Here is a 13,144-nt window from a genome sequence, read left to right as displayed (position 1 = left end):
CAGGAATCCGGACAGTTTGTGATGACCATGAATCAGCATTGCCCTGGATAGTCGCAGCCCGAAAATGCAAAAAGGGTGGTTTGCGGCCACATGGGACACATACATAGCCAAGCTTGATACGCCTTTCCCTCCTCGGCGCCTACCTACCCGCCGTGCAGGGAGAACGTTACGCACAAAATACCGATATTGTTCACTCAGCAGTGCTGTCACCCTGGTTTCCATATGTCCTGCAGTCTGTCAACGCTTTCTGCTCGAGAGGTCGGCACCTGGTATTGCCTTAGCTGATGTTGAGGAACACCTGCATCTAGTAGTCATGCATTTTGGTTTGTAGCGCGCTGTCAGACATTCCAGTTCATGTGAACGTAACAGCGGTAGCCGATGCAAGAAAGGGTGAAGAGGAAGCCGCGCGAGTTCTGGTGGATGGATCCGGATATCTTCATAAAATTAGTTGCCCCGGTAATGTAATCCGGGATACAATTTCACTAACTATAGTAGACAGTACACGAATATAGAGTAATAAGTGTACCGATGCACCTTTAAATGCTTTTGGATTGTCGCATTGCAGCGTCACCAGTGATAAGTGCTTTGGCTTTAATTTCGTCCAGTTTCTTGCAATTTGGAGAATTCCGTATACAATTCCGACTGGTTTTCCCAGCGGGAAAGATGTGGAGAAGCAGCCAGCACAGCATTTTGCAATGCTTATATCACCACCATCCGGGGCCGGGGACCGGTATCCACCTTGGCTAGATGGTAATGTATTAACCGTTATTAACTGACAACTTCATTTAATAACGGATCTTACTGCAAATGTGGCACATCGCGGTTTCGTTAGTATCGTATCAGTACAATCACATGACCGATTAAAGCAAAGTTAGCAAACGCATCTATACGAATATTTCAGTAAAACACTACTGCCTAGGTAAGTTGTACGGAGCATTTTTAGTTAATGTTACCGCTTCCGGAATCCACTGGGGGGCGCTGGAGCCCCGGCTGCTGGGCGGCTGGTACTCTCGTGATCGGCTGTGTGCGGTGAACGTGGGTCAGCGAGAAGCCGGCCGACCGGGGGTCGGCGGAAGAGAGCGACCAGTGCCCTGCGCAACCGAAGGCCCCAAACAAAACCCCAAACAACCATCCATGATTAGACGAATGGATTGATTTTGGATGGTCGGCTGTGGGTACTTGGCTCCGAAAGTAGATGGTAAACAGTTGCTTTTCCAACGTCCCAAACGTTGGATTTCGCTTTCGGCTGGACCCTCCGGTAGCGGTTGTTGTCGTGCCCCCGATGCAACGACGGTGAGTTTCGTAACGGTGGTGGTCAGGTAGGAGGCGCACCTGATTATCCAACGTACGGTCAACGCGTTGCTGAGTCAGGTAAGCTCTTCTAGACAGTATAGAACTGCTCGTGCTTGCTTTCGAGTTCAGGTCTTAGCCGCGCGTATGTCGTAAGAGCATGAACTGGACAGATTGAGCGCACTGTCTTACGCAGTGGTAGCTTGAAACCGTGACTGTACTGATCCGTCTTACTGATAGTCGATGTAAGGACACGACGAAAGGATAATGTCATGTCCTTGGGGAGCAGTGTATGCATGGTACAGTAGCAAGTTGGTGATGATGCCGTGTACTCGCTGGCTCCCCGGACCCGCAAAAAACCGAAGTGAAGGCCGCACACAGTGCACAGTAAATCTTGTGAGTGATGGTACCCAGTGATAGGCAGACGTTAGTCGCACTGGTTTCGAAATAGCCGCTGGCAGCCGTGCATTACGCGATTAGCAACAAACGTATGCACTGGATAGAGCAACTTGGGCAGGAACAAGATGTGCATTAGCAGGAGCAGAGATTCCACTGTAGCCGGCAGGCTGGTTTCGCGCAGTCAGTGGCGGCCTGCCTAATTGCGTAGTTGGATACCTTCTTCGCAGTGCGGCTTACCGTCGGAGGAGGGCGCCGCCGGTGCTGTGGGGCCTGTCTGCCGTCCTAGAAAGGTGGGAGTGATCCTGATTGGACCAACTTGCGCGCAGCTTTTCCGTGGACACAGAGAGAAACCGAACCATAGGCACAAGAGACGCCACAGATGGAAGGGGCGGTTGGCTGGTATCGGTGATGGTCCATCGACACCATTCTCATGCCAGCTGCAGACATCGCTCCAAACTTGCTTTGGCGCATCATGAACGCGATCGTCTTCAATGTTCTTAACGCGGCCACCGCAGCAGGTGGTGCAGTGTATGTAACCTAACGAAAAATATCGCGATCACTCCGCAATCCGCACCATAATCCCAGCACGTCATCCGCAGCACATGGTGGAATGCGTGTAATCTGATGAAAAATTATGATCAAACCGCATCGTCCTCATCCGAGCTGTTATCCGATATATCCGGTCGACGTAGTCACGACCGAGGATGTACACTAGGTAAGTGGTGGTGCATCCTACACTTGCAAGGCTATTTCGGGGAGATTAGTTGGATGAGTGATGTAACGACAATTACCGTCCCCTCGAGCATATACAGTACACTGCATGTCGAATGCAGTAACTTGAACTGCTTGCGGGCTAAAGGCAGACTATGTAAGTAGACTTAAACAATCGATTTCCGATAACCGGACGCATTGTACGATCAGAATAATTATGCTGTCTTAATCATAGTAGATGAGTCTTGATCATGTTATCGTATTGCAGTTATCCCATGGCGCTGGAAATGATGGCTTCGGGGCGTGTCGACGCCAAGCCCTTGGTGACGCACCGCTACGCACTGGAGCAGGCGCTGGACGCCTTCGAGACGGCCCGCACCGGCGCCGGCATCAAGGTCATCATTGACTGCAGTCGGCAGCAGTAAATTTTACTTTCTCTTCGCTGTGGCGGCAGTTGATGGGTTCTTGGCTTTAGTCCATCGTGGCATGGTACCCGAAAAGTAACACAATAATTAAGGATTGATATTATGAAATTATTTTTTTACGCTACAACTTAGTGTGCTTAGTCCTACTGCAGTTACGAAGCTGCCTTTATGTCCTACAATAATCAGCGTCCCAAAAGTCTTTGATAAAGTCATTAATATATTAAAGTTCGGCCGGAACCGCGTTTGTACCCCCATACGTGGTACCGGCAACTTGATAGCAGAGTTGTACAGCAAACTGGAATTCGTCGACAAATCTGCCCAGTCAAGAAGATTTGTAGAATGGGACCTCTATTAAACACAGCAGCAATTTCTGCAGGCCACACGTAAACGCTCCTGCAGTAAACGAAATAGGCTGAGATGAACTCTACAGTCAGGTGCTCATCTGTACTCCGGTTAAATAACCCTGATGGATAAAAGGTTCAGCCACGAGTAAACAGACACATCAAAACACATCATCACAGACACATCAGAGATTCTACTCGTAGAGAGCTGGAAGGATTACGATACTTGTTTGAATTGGTTGTTTAGGTTTAAATGTAAATGGCGTTTAGCTTGTACAATTTGGCAATAAAAATTATTAGTATCAGTTAGTATAATCTGGACAGTGAGGTTCCCTCCACCTACAGGAATTTTCTTGTGATGCTTTCCAGTCTGGTTGATGTGACCAACTGGTTGACCATCTTTCAGCGATTATTGACGATCTGGCATGATCGGACAGGAATTACTGTATCCTCGCGAAATTAGAAAACGATTTTTAGACCCACTCCTCCAAGCGGCCCCTTGAGGTAAAAAAAGCCGCAAAGGCGCCGCCTACACCTATATGCTGAACGGGTTTAAAAAACGTTTGTGAATTTCGCGACGATACAATACGGATCGAAAAGATTTGCAAGACAAGATCGAGGTCCTTGACCTTGCAGTTTTTGATGGGGTCGGAAATGGTCGGGAGCGTGGCCTCCCGCGACCGGCAGGGCTTCAGCGCCAGGAGGTGGTCCGCACCGCAGCACACGGGCACTGTACTGTTTGATTGGCCGGAAGCAAAACGAGGCTCCGCACCTGTTGCCATATGCACTGTCTGGAATTCTTGCTCACAGATATTCGAAATTCCTCAAATCTGTCTTCGGGTTAAAGACTAATCCAGCGACTCAAGATATTTTTCCTGTGCGCAATTTAGAAAATTTGAACATTTTTTATATCCTACTCACTGGTGTAAGTAGCTTTGGTAGATGACTGCACTACAAAACCGATACTGCTGGTTATCCAGTATGATTGCTATAGCTCACGTACATTTGATTTGGACTGGTTAATAACTGCCGTGCGTAGCATCGCATACAAGTATGCATTGTTTTTAATTCAGATCACAGACTGGCATTGGAAAAAACCAGCCCTACATCGCTGACGCTGAAAGCATGTACGAAACTTTTGTGAGTTGCACTGTCTGCTAATTTCTGCCAAAAATAGTATCAGAAACCCTGGTTGTGTGTGGTTTACAAAATAACGCATTAATGAATATATGCAGGAACACAATGTACTACGCAAAGCACTGCACAGAGTGTCTTTAGCATACTGTTACCGATTGTGGCGTATCATACAGCAACAGGAGATTGTGAAATGGTGATAACGTTTTGTAAATAGAAAACGTTTTGGCAAGTGAAACCTGTCCAGTGCTTCGGAAAGGTATCGCTCGATTATAAAAAAATACAAAGAAAGTTGTGGAACGGGCACGATTTGTATCTGCTGACTTGTGCAGCAGTTCCAGCCAGGTATTCAATTTGTAATCGATTAAATTACCGCTCTGGATAGGCTGAAATTCCAGCAGCGCCATAATCTGGCCACCAGAATGAATGCTTTGTTAAAATGGACTTATCACGGGATAGTTACAGCGCGCACCCGGACATTTGGGAATTGGGAATGTGACATTTTGCCGCACTCTAATTCGATGCGCGACCTTTCGCCGCGGGATACACGGACGCTGGGACATTTCGGTTTGGGGCTTGCTGCATTGGACATTTCGCCTTTTGCGACATTTTTACCTTTGGTCGCCGAAAATTTGCCACAGACAAAATTTATACGCCTAATTTTTTTAGGTTCACAACTCTGTTTGGGTTTTCCAGTTCTTTCTTAGATTTTCTTAGGTTTCTTATATCTTCTTATGTTTTTCTTCTGATTTTATCTTTTTTTAGGTTTTTTACGCTTCCTTACTTACTGTTTTCCTATGCTTCCGTATGCTTTCTCATGTTTGTCTTGCGTTTTCCTGTTTTTTTTTATGTTCCTCCTAGGTCTTCTTGGGTTTATTATGTTTTCTTATATCTTTATAAAGTCTTCCTTATTCCTTAGTCTGTGTTTTGTTACGGATGGGTGGAATGGTTATTCGAAAAAAGAGCCGTTGGGATGTTCTCTCGGCTAATTGTCCCTTCCTTGGCGAAATGTCGCGAGGCGAGATGCCCTTGCGGCGAGATGTCTGCGAACAAATGTCTGGCGACAAATCTTCCTCGGCAAAATGTCTCGCTGCCGAGCCAGCTGATCAGAATGAAGGAAGAACTTAACGTTTTAATTTTTATTGTTTTGCACGCAGACCATGCAAAAAACTGGATAATCCCGCTTGAAATACGTTGCAATTATTTAAGGAGCAACGAAGTCTGAAAATTATATCAAACCAGTGGTACTGCGCTACGGCTTCCTCAAACATTATTTTTTGGATTGGATACCACAATGGCATCTCCAGCCGAAAAATTTACCACCCGAAAGAAGGTATCGCAAGTTTTGCCTACTAGAAATACCGTAATTATCGAATTATAAGCTCCCCCCGAAATAGAAGCTCCCCCCGTAATTAGAGCCCACCCTTAAGGTCATTTGAAAATGATAAGCTCCCCCCGAAATATAAGCCCATGGGCTTAATTAAATGCTATATAGCCCATGTTAGCGAACGCCAAAAAAGTGAGTTTGAAAAATTAAAGCCCCCTCCGAAATACAAGCCCATGCCCGTAATTGGAGCCCACCCCATGAGGCGTTTGATATATTTGTGACCCTGGGGCTCTAATTCGATAATTACGGTATGTTTAAAAGTTTTTTGTGCATGCTTTCGTCGTCAGCGAGGTAGTGGTGGTTTTTTCTGATGCGAATCAGTGATCAGAATCCTTTAAAAATCCATTATCTCTCCTTCTCCTCCGAAAAATGTATGTATGAGTGGCTTCGCCTTCCGCCTTCACCTCCGCCTATGCCTTTTGAGCGGTGTTTACCTGGCCGCTAGTCGAATTAAAACTTATTTTCAAGCAACCATGCGTCGACGGTTTTAGTCCGGCTTTCAGTACTGTTATCGGCAGCACAACATAGAGGTTAACGATTGTAAACAGCTTTATTGAGGAACTAATAAACTGGAGCAAACAAGCAGCACGAAGATGCCCACCGGAGCAATCTGCACCGAGCCTGATGGTTGTAGCGCTGTATTTTATGGTTTCATCCGAGCAAAACCCGTAGGTTCACCTGTAGCCAGCAGGTTCATAGGAACCTGCTGCCTACATACAATCTGACCAACACAATCAAAACTATAACAAAGGATCCGCTTTCAGTGATTGTAAGTGGCAAAAGTCGGCAACGTCAAGCATATAAAAGGTCAAGTTAAATTTTTCGTCAGTCTGTGAGTGAAATACCGTAAAAGAATTATCCATCGGTCATCATGGACAAACAAAAGCGTAATGATTTGATTTTATGTTCATCTTGACATCGGAGTATTGCTCCGGCGTTTCTTGCCCCAAGCGGGAGATGTGGTTGCTCATTTCCGGTGTAGCGTTATCCCGCTTGCATTTTGCAAATCGCTCGCTAAATCTGTCCAGTCACATTCACTGACGGGCAAGCTTTCTTCACGCTCGAGGGTCGAGTGGTTCTCGTACCACACGAAGGCGTAGCCGGAAAAGGCTGCTTCCGGTTTAGCCATGTCGGCTTTATCCAGTTAGCCGTTCTGCACGTAAAACCATCGGATAGGTATACCCATCAATCTAGGTCAGGAACGGGAACGGCACAGCGGGGAACTTCCGGCCACGCCGGGGACTTCCGGCCACTACGTCAGTGCCGGCGGCAGAAGGGGTTCCACCGACCACTACCGGTCACCATTTCACTTTTTGCGGCAGAAGGGGTACCACCAACCACTTCCGGCAACAGTAAGCAGTGCCGGGCGGCAAATGGGGTACCATCTCCATCAGTTGAGAACTGTAGTGATTTTCGATGTACCAGGGGTGACGCTCCCACACTCCCACACTTTTTGGTAGTGCTTTGCAACAAAGCACACCAAAAATTACCGACGAAAGACACAGTTAGTAACATAGAACAACCGGAAGAATTTTTACGCAAAACCCTGTAATTATACAGTGTTATACAGTCTGTACCAAAGACTGAAATAGTGTCCATTAATGGACACAGTGTCCATCATTGAAAATATTTTGTCCATCATTGCTGCCAAAGGTGTCCATTTTTGTAAAATTCAAATAAATTATAAAATTTAAATGGGGGTCTTTAAATAATTAAAAAATTAAATTTCTCGGTAATTGGGATTTCTTTGTTCTAGCTGTTTGAGCAGTTGAAATATTTTGTTTCAGGCATATCTAAGCTTATACTCTCTATAAGTACTCCTCGTTACACAGATAATGTCAGATCACCTTGTCGCTGTTCGCTACCTTGCCCGTCAAGCGGTCAAGGTGTATTTCGGCAGCCAGCTAGCAGTCTGCCGGCCTGTCTTCTCAAATACTAAACACGTACAGAGTACATACGTACAGTATTTCTTCACGGAAAATCGCAACAGTTTAGTGGCCAAAGTTTGCGGGGAGTGAAGGTAAAACAAAAAAAGCGGTGGAAATTGCGGCTACTCGCCTTATTTGAGACTCATTCCCATACCATCTTTCTAAGAAAGATGGTATGGGAATGAGTCACAAATAAGGCGGGTGATAATTTTATCTTTTTCTGACTAGGGACACGCGAAACCGCACCGCTTAAGCACCGAAAAATAATTTTTTTTCGCGCTCCGCGCGATTTTAAAACAGCATTATGTCAGTTTCAATGAAAGCCGGAAACTGGGTTTGCCCAATGCGCTATCTTTAACGCGTACAGGTTGGCCGACTGCTGTCCTCATGCAGTCCAAGACATTTGCGTCCATCATTAAACTCAACATACTGTTAACTTGCACAAATTAGCAGCTAATTTCAAAAGTAGGGTGAGAATGAGACCGCAAAGGTGAGATGGGCTGAAAGTTGAGCTAGCAGGGGATTACACTCATTACAGCGTGATTTTGTAGCTACTCCTACTTCTGATTACCGGCTTCTTTTCTTCTCTCCAGCTCCCAGCTTCCCTATACCACGCTTGCAAAAAACATATCTATAGTATTTTTTATCGAATTTGTAGCAGTTTACCCCGTGAAACTGTCCGTTGGCTTCGCGCTCCGCGCGAATTGATTACCCGGTCGGATTAAACAGTCGTGTATAAAGATGTCGTTTCCCCAAACAACTTCTACAAACGTCATCTCGAAACAGCCATTAATTCATCAAAATTTAAATATTTAATTCGTACAAAAGGTCAAACGTTTTCAGGCTTCGCCCCCCCCGGGGGCGGGGGGGGGGGCGCAAAGCGTCCCCCCCAGGGGGGCGTCCATCATTGATTTTTCACTATTTCAGTCCCTGGTCTGTACAACTTAGTACACGTTACGGAGCTTGCTTTTTCTGAGGTAGCGCTTCCGTTTGTGTTTTTGCAGCAGAGTGGTTTTTAGGCCTTCGGCCTTCCTAATAATTATTAGCTCGGAAGTAATGGTAAGCAACAGCAGCTTCTGGTTCTGCTTCAGTCACACAATCTGGATGAACTGAAAGGAAGCGGTATGCGCGCTTGACTGCAGAATTTTTGATTTTCAACTTACAAGTTTTGAAATGATTGAACAAAGCTGGATACAAAGGAGGAAATCGCGGAGCCCTCGTTGCGTCAGCCTGCATGTTATGCCCGGTTATGGTGCTCATACAGATTGTCCGTGCGCGACAATACTCAGCTATAAACCACGGAGAACCACAACCATCTCGGGAAAAGAACAAAATAAAATCCATATTTAAACAGAAAATTGAACTGATTTGACTGCCAAAATCGCAGTCAACAGAGTACTAGTAAAAAACTATTTCCGGTTGTGCGACACCGGTAGGCAGTATGGCCTAAAGCCGATATGCGTGCTGCACTGTGCACACCAGCTCGTTTATGCTAGCAATACCGATGACTGGCGTTTTGTGATTCAAGCAGTCAGAAATTCAAAATAAATTAATTTAATTGAGTAATCCTGGTAGCAGCTGTGAATGTGGATCTGGGGCAGGGAAAATATTTTAGGGACTGCATTGTTAAGGTCGTGGATGGTTTATGCAACATCTGTCATGATTTATTGGGAGGCAATGCCAGCACTGAGAGACACGGAATGCCGCGGATGCATTCATCGTCGGTTTCTGTTGAGTTTGTTTTTATTGGTAAAAGTGGGGCAGTCAGTGACAAGTTACAACTGCCAATAAAACCTGATTTCATTAAAAACAGGGCTTTTGCATGGTATTCTGCATTAATTCACTTCATTCAATCATGTCGCCGATGTGTGTTTCCGTTTTTTTTGGACACGGTTGGAGTGACCGTAATGGCATTCGCCGCGGCCCCCTGCGCCGGGTACGCGGTAAAACTTGCTCGTTGTCTCGGAAACCTATCCGCTCCGCCACCTTAAGTATACGTCGCAGTTATCAAAGAGCTTACGAGGGAGATTCCCGAACACGTCCGCGTCAGATCAGCATACACTTGGTAACATTAGAATCCTTAGAAATTCAGTTATTTTCTTCGATAATCAAAACACCCCCAGATAAAGAACTCGAGTTTAGGGATCTCTGAGAAGCTAACACAGATATGATGGCTGACTTCCATCGAAACGTCAGCAGGCGCCATACGCAGTGTCCAGCCTAGATACGCCATGCTTCACGCATAGTCTGGCTGCAATCCGTTGATTCTGTACTAATTTTGTTGACGGCTGTTTCACCTATTTTGCCCTATCGCGCGCATCAGCATCCGCGGTTGCATTGATCTCTATGCAGTCATTCGATGCTGTTGCGCTTAATGAGTTAAAAAACTGCGATGGCTATCGATAAAGCGCTATTTAACTTCTCGCTGAAAGACGGTTGCGCAATCTCGCATCCGTACAGAGGCGCCGTATAGCTCTGTGTGGCGTCTGCTGACGTTTCGATGGAAGTCAGCCATCATATCTGTGTTAGCTTCTCAGAGATCCCTAAACTCGAGTTTTTTATCTGGGGGTGTTTTGATTATCGAAGAAAATAGCTGAATTTCTAGGGATTCTAATGTTACTAAGTGTACGCTGATCTGACGCGGACGTGTTCGGGTATCTCCCTCGTTAAAAGGACTTACTGCAGTAAACGTTAATAAGACTTTTACTAATCGTGAGATTACATGTTGTCATGTATTGAAAGAACGGCATAATCCTTTATTATGTCCGCTCGGGACAGCAGCAAACAACCAACTAAACACCAGACAATCATGGCAACAATAACGGACAACAACAATACCGTTACTACGGAACATTAGCCATAAGCCATTATCCATTTCACGAGATACTCGTACAACCTTTGTACGAGTACTTACATACACTACACATCTGAATAATTCTATTCCAATATACATATGCAGTTGGAATCCATGGGACGGGAATCAGTTTTCGCTTTTCTGTAGTAATACATAAGTAACATGTTTACAAGATATAGCTCGCGCTTCGCCCTTGGCAATACCCTCTTGGACGGAAAGTGGCAACCATTTGTTTACTCGTAGGAATGTACTGTAGGTTGTACCACAGAACCACTGTACCAGCCTACCGGTATCTAAAGAACCTCATTATATTACGGTACTTACCCCATTTTCTGTACTTAACAACCTGTGGAAATGTCTTCTGACCAAAGCTGTAAAAAATCAAAATTCTGAAGGCACACCCATGGAAAAATAAAATTTTTTTACGACTAAGCGTGATTTAAACTAACCACGGGTTGATTTATCCATAAAAACCCTGAAAAATTACGTTTTGAACTGTAAGATTGTATGAATAGTATTTTATGTATGAATAAGTATGAATAAATATTTTAATTAAAATAAACGTGGTAATGCACCGAGTGCAAGATAGTGTCAAAGGTAGTCTAACGAAAGAAAGGTAGCGCAGAAGGTTGTGTACGAAGTAAAAAAAAGTGAAAGGGTGCGTAGCCACTGTGTGGACAACACCTTTAAAACGTGTAACCAACGATTAGCGGAGCTCGAGTGGGACTACAAGTCTACGACACAAGTAATGTATAAAGAGTACAACGATCGCCACCAAAACTGTGTCGATGACCTTTCCCTTTCCTTACGAGAATTAATGACCGCGTAACACGGATAGCACAATGCGTTTATCTAACAATAAGAGCCGAAAAGCCGATAATCCTGATGAACATCGCGTGTTGCACGCATAAATCTTGGGTAGTTCTTTGTGCAGAGAAAAATCATTAAAATAATACAGTTTCGAAATCATGTCTTTTAAATTATCGCTCTCGAAAAGCATAGTGCGGTTTTCTTTGATACTTGGCGCGGCCGGGTTATGTTTTGTAAACAAACGTGAATTTTTTACGAACACAGTTTTAGTTACCTATTAATTTATTTTCGACGTAAGAACCATAAACTGGCGGAAAGGGCGTTTTGAAGTAGAGGAAACTCTGTTAACCAGCAAAACCGTCCACCGACCTGAAGACGAAAACACTAAAAAATTTTCGTCGTATTTGTCTCGCACGTTCTAATTTTTATACCATATAATATAATCAAGTTTTTCACTAAGGCAGTTCTGCTGCGTTTCATTTACGCTTCCATTGCAGTGACAGTAACCTGCGGGAGTTATCTTAAATTTTGTGGATTTACGCATACCGGTTACTAAGATGCCACTTGTTTCGTTGACCAGTTTGCCTAATTTGCTCTAAATTCGATCAAACAAGCCGTACTAAGTCACGCCCTGCAATAACGCACGGGATATTGGCCGTAATTCAGGTTGATTACGTGCACAGTATAAGGAAACACTCTTGCGCCTAGTTGTACAAGCACGAAGAAATAATTGGTACCGGGATCTTTGCGCCGACAACTTCCGCATGCGCATGCGGATGGAAATTTAAAAGGCATCTGGGGTGCTTATACCCGTACCTAATAAACTTGTTTATTGAACATGATCCGGGCCGAACCAGTCATTCCGAAACTCCCATATTGGGCTATTTAGTGAAGATACCGCATTCAGTGATACAGCAAATCGCCTTTCACCAATTCCATGTACGCGTAAATTTTGATTCACGTAAATCTCTGGCAGCGCGTCACATTCTTTTATAACTGCTGCATGGTTGTGATGCATTGATGTCCGTACCCGGATTGTCCTAAGTGGCCTAACTTATGTTGTCATGGTCATTATTTAATCCAATGCTAAATTTTGCTTAGAATGTGCCAGGGTTTCGCCATTCTTGAAGCTTTGACTACAGAAGCAATCGACAAATTCCACAGTCGAAACCGACTTGCCCTGCTACTGTTGCGGCTACGTCGGTTTGCACCGCGGATATCTGTAACTGAAAACAGCATCTGCACTATGTGCGCCCTCGCGAATGCGAGAGCGCGTGCACGAGCAAAGTATGCACAGCCATACACATGTTTCCTCGTGCACGTTTTATTCTTATTCAAATTCTGTCGCTACAGTGCATGTTGAGACCGCTTTGCACTACCGAGCCAGCGGGTGGCCACTGAAAGTCGTCTGATACGTCCGGAACTAAAGCCGGGAGCAGGCCACTTGGGGTCAGTCCCTCCTTGTCTATTTCCGCTTCAGAGGCGCATCCTGTTTAGTAGTTTTCAGGACGGGAAAATAGCTTAACATCTTCGTGCAACATCGGCATCAGTCCACCAAGGTCTAACTCTGTCACAAAATAGCAGTTTTATGGAATCTCAGAGGTACGGACATTATATCTGCGATCGGGCAAAAGATTTATCACGATAACTTAATTATGACGCACAAGCTTACCAGATACAGAAACCGGATACGAATTCGGTTAGTTAAAAAGGAACGGATAAAATGGTCGCCAACCATTTTCAGAGTTTTTAAGCATGCAGAAAGGAATATTTACCTCAGGCAGCTATGTTTTGCTTGTCGGCCGAATCCATCCCAGAATCCCTTCGTAATTGGTAAATTTTTCCATTTTTTGTTATGACTAATC

Source organism: Paramacrobiotus metropolitanus, unplaced genomic scaffold (assembly GCF_019649055.1).
Source record: "Paramacrobiotus metropolitanus isolate TYO unplaced genomic scaffold, Prichtersi_v1.0 Parri_scaffold0000145, whole genome shotgun sequence".
Taxonomy (NCBI): Eukaryota; Metazoa; Tardigrada; class Eutardigrada; order Parachela; family Macrobiotidae; genus Paramacrobiotus; species Paramacrobiotus metropolitanus.
The sequence above is the reverse complement of the archived record's forward strand: the minus strand, read 5'-3'. Positions refer to the sequence as shown.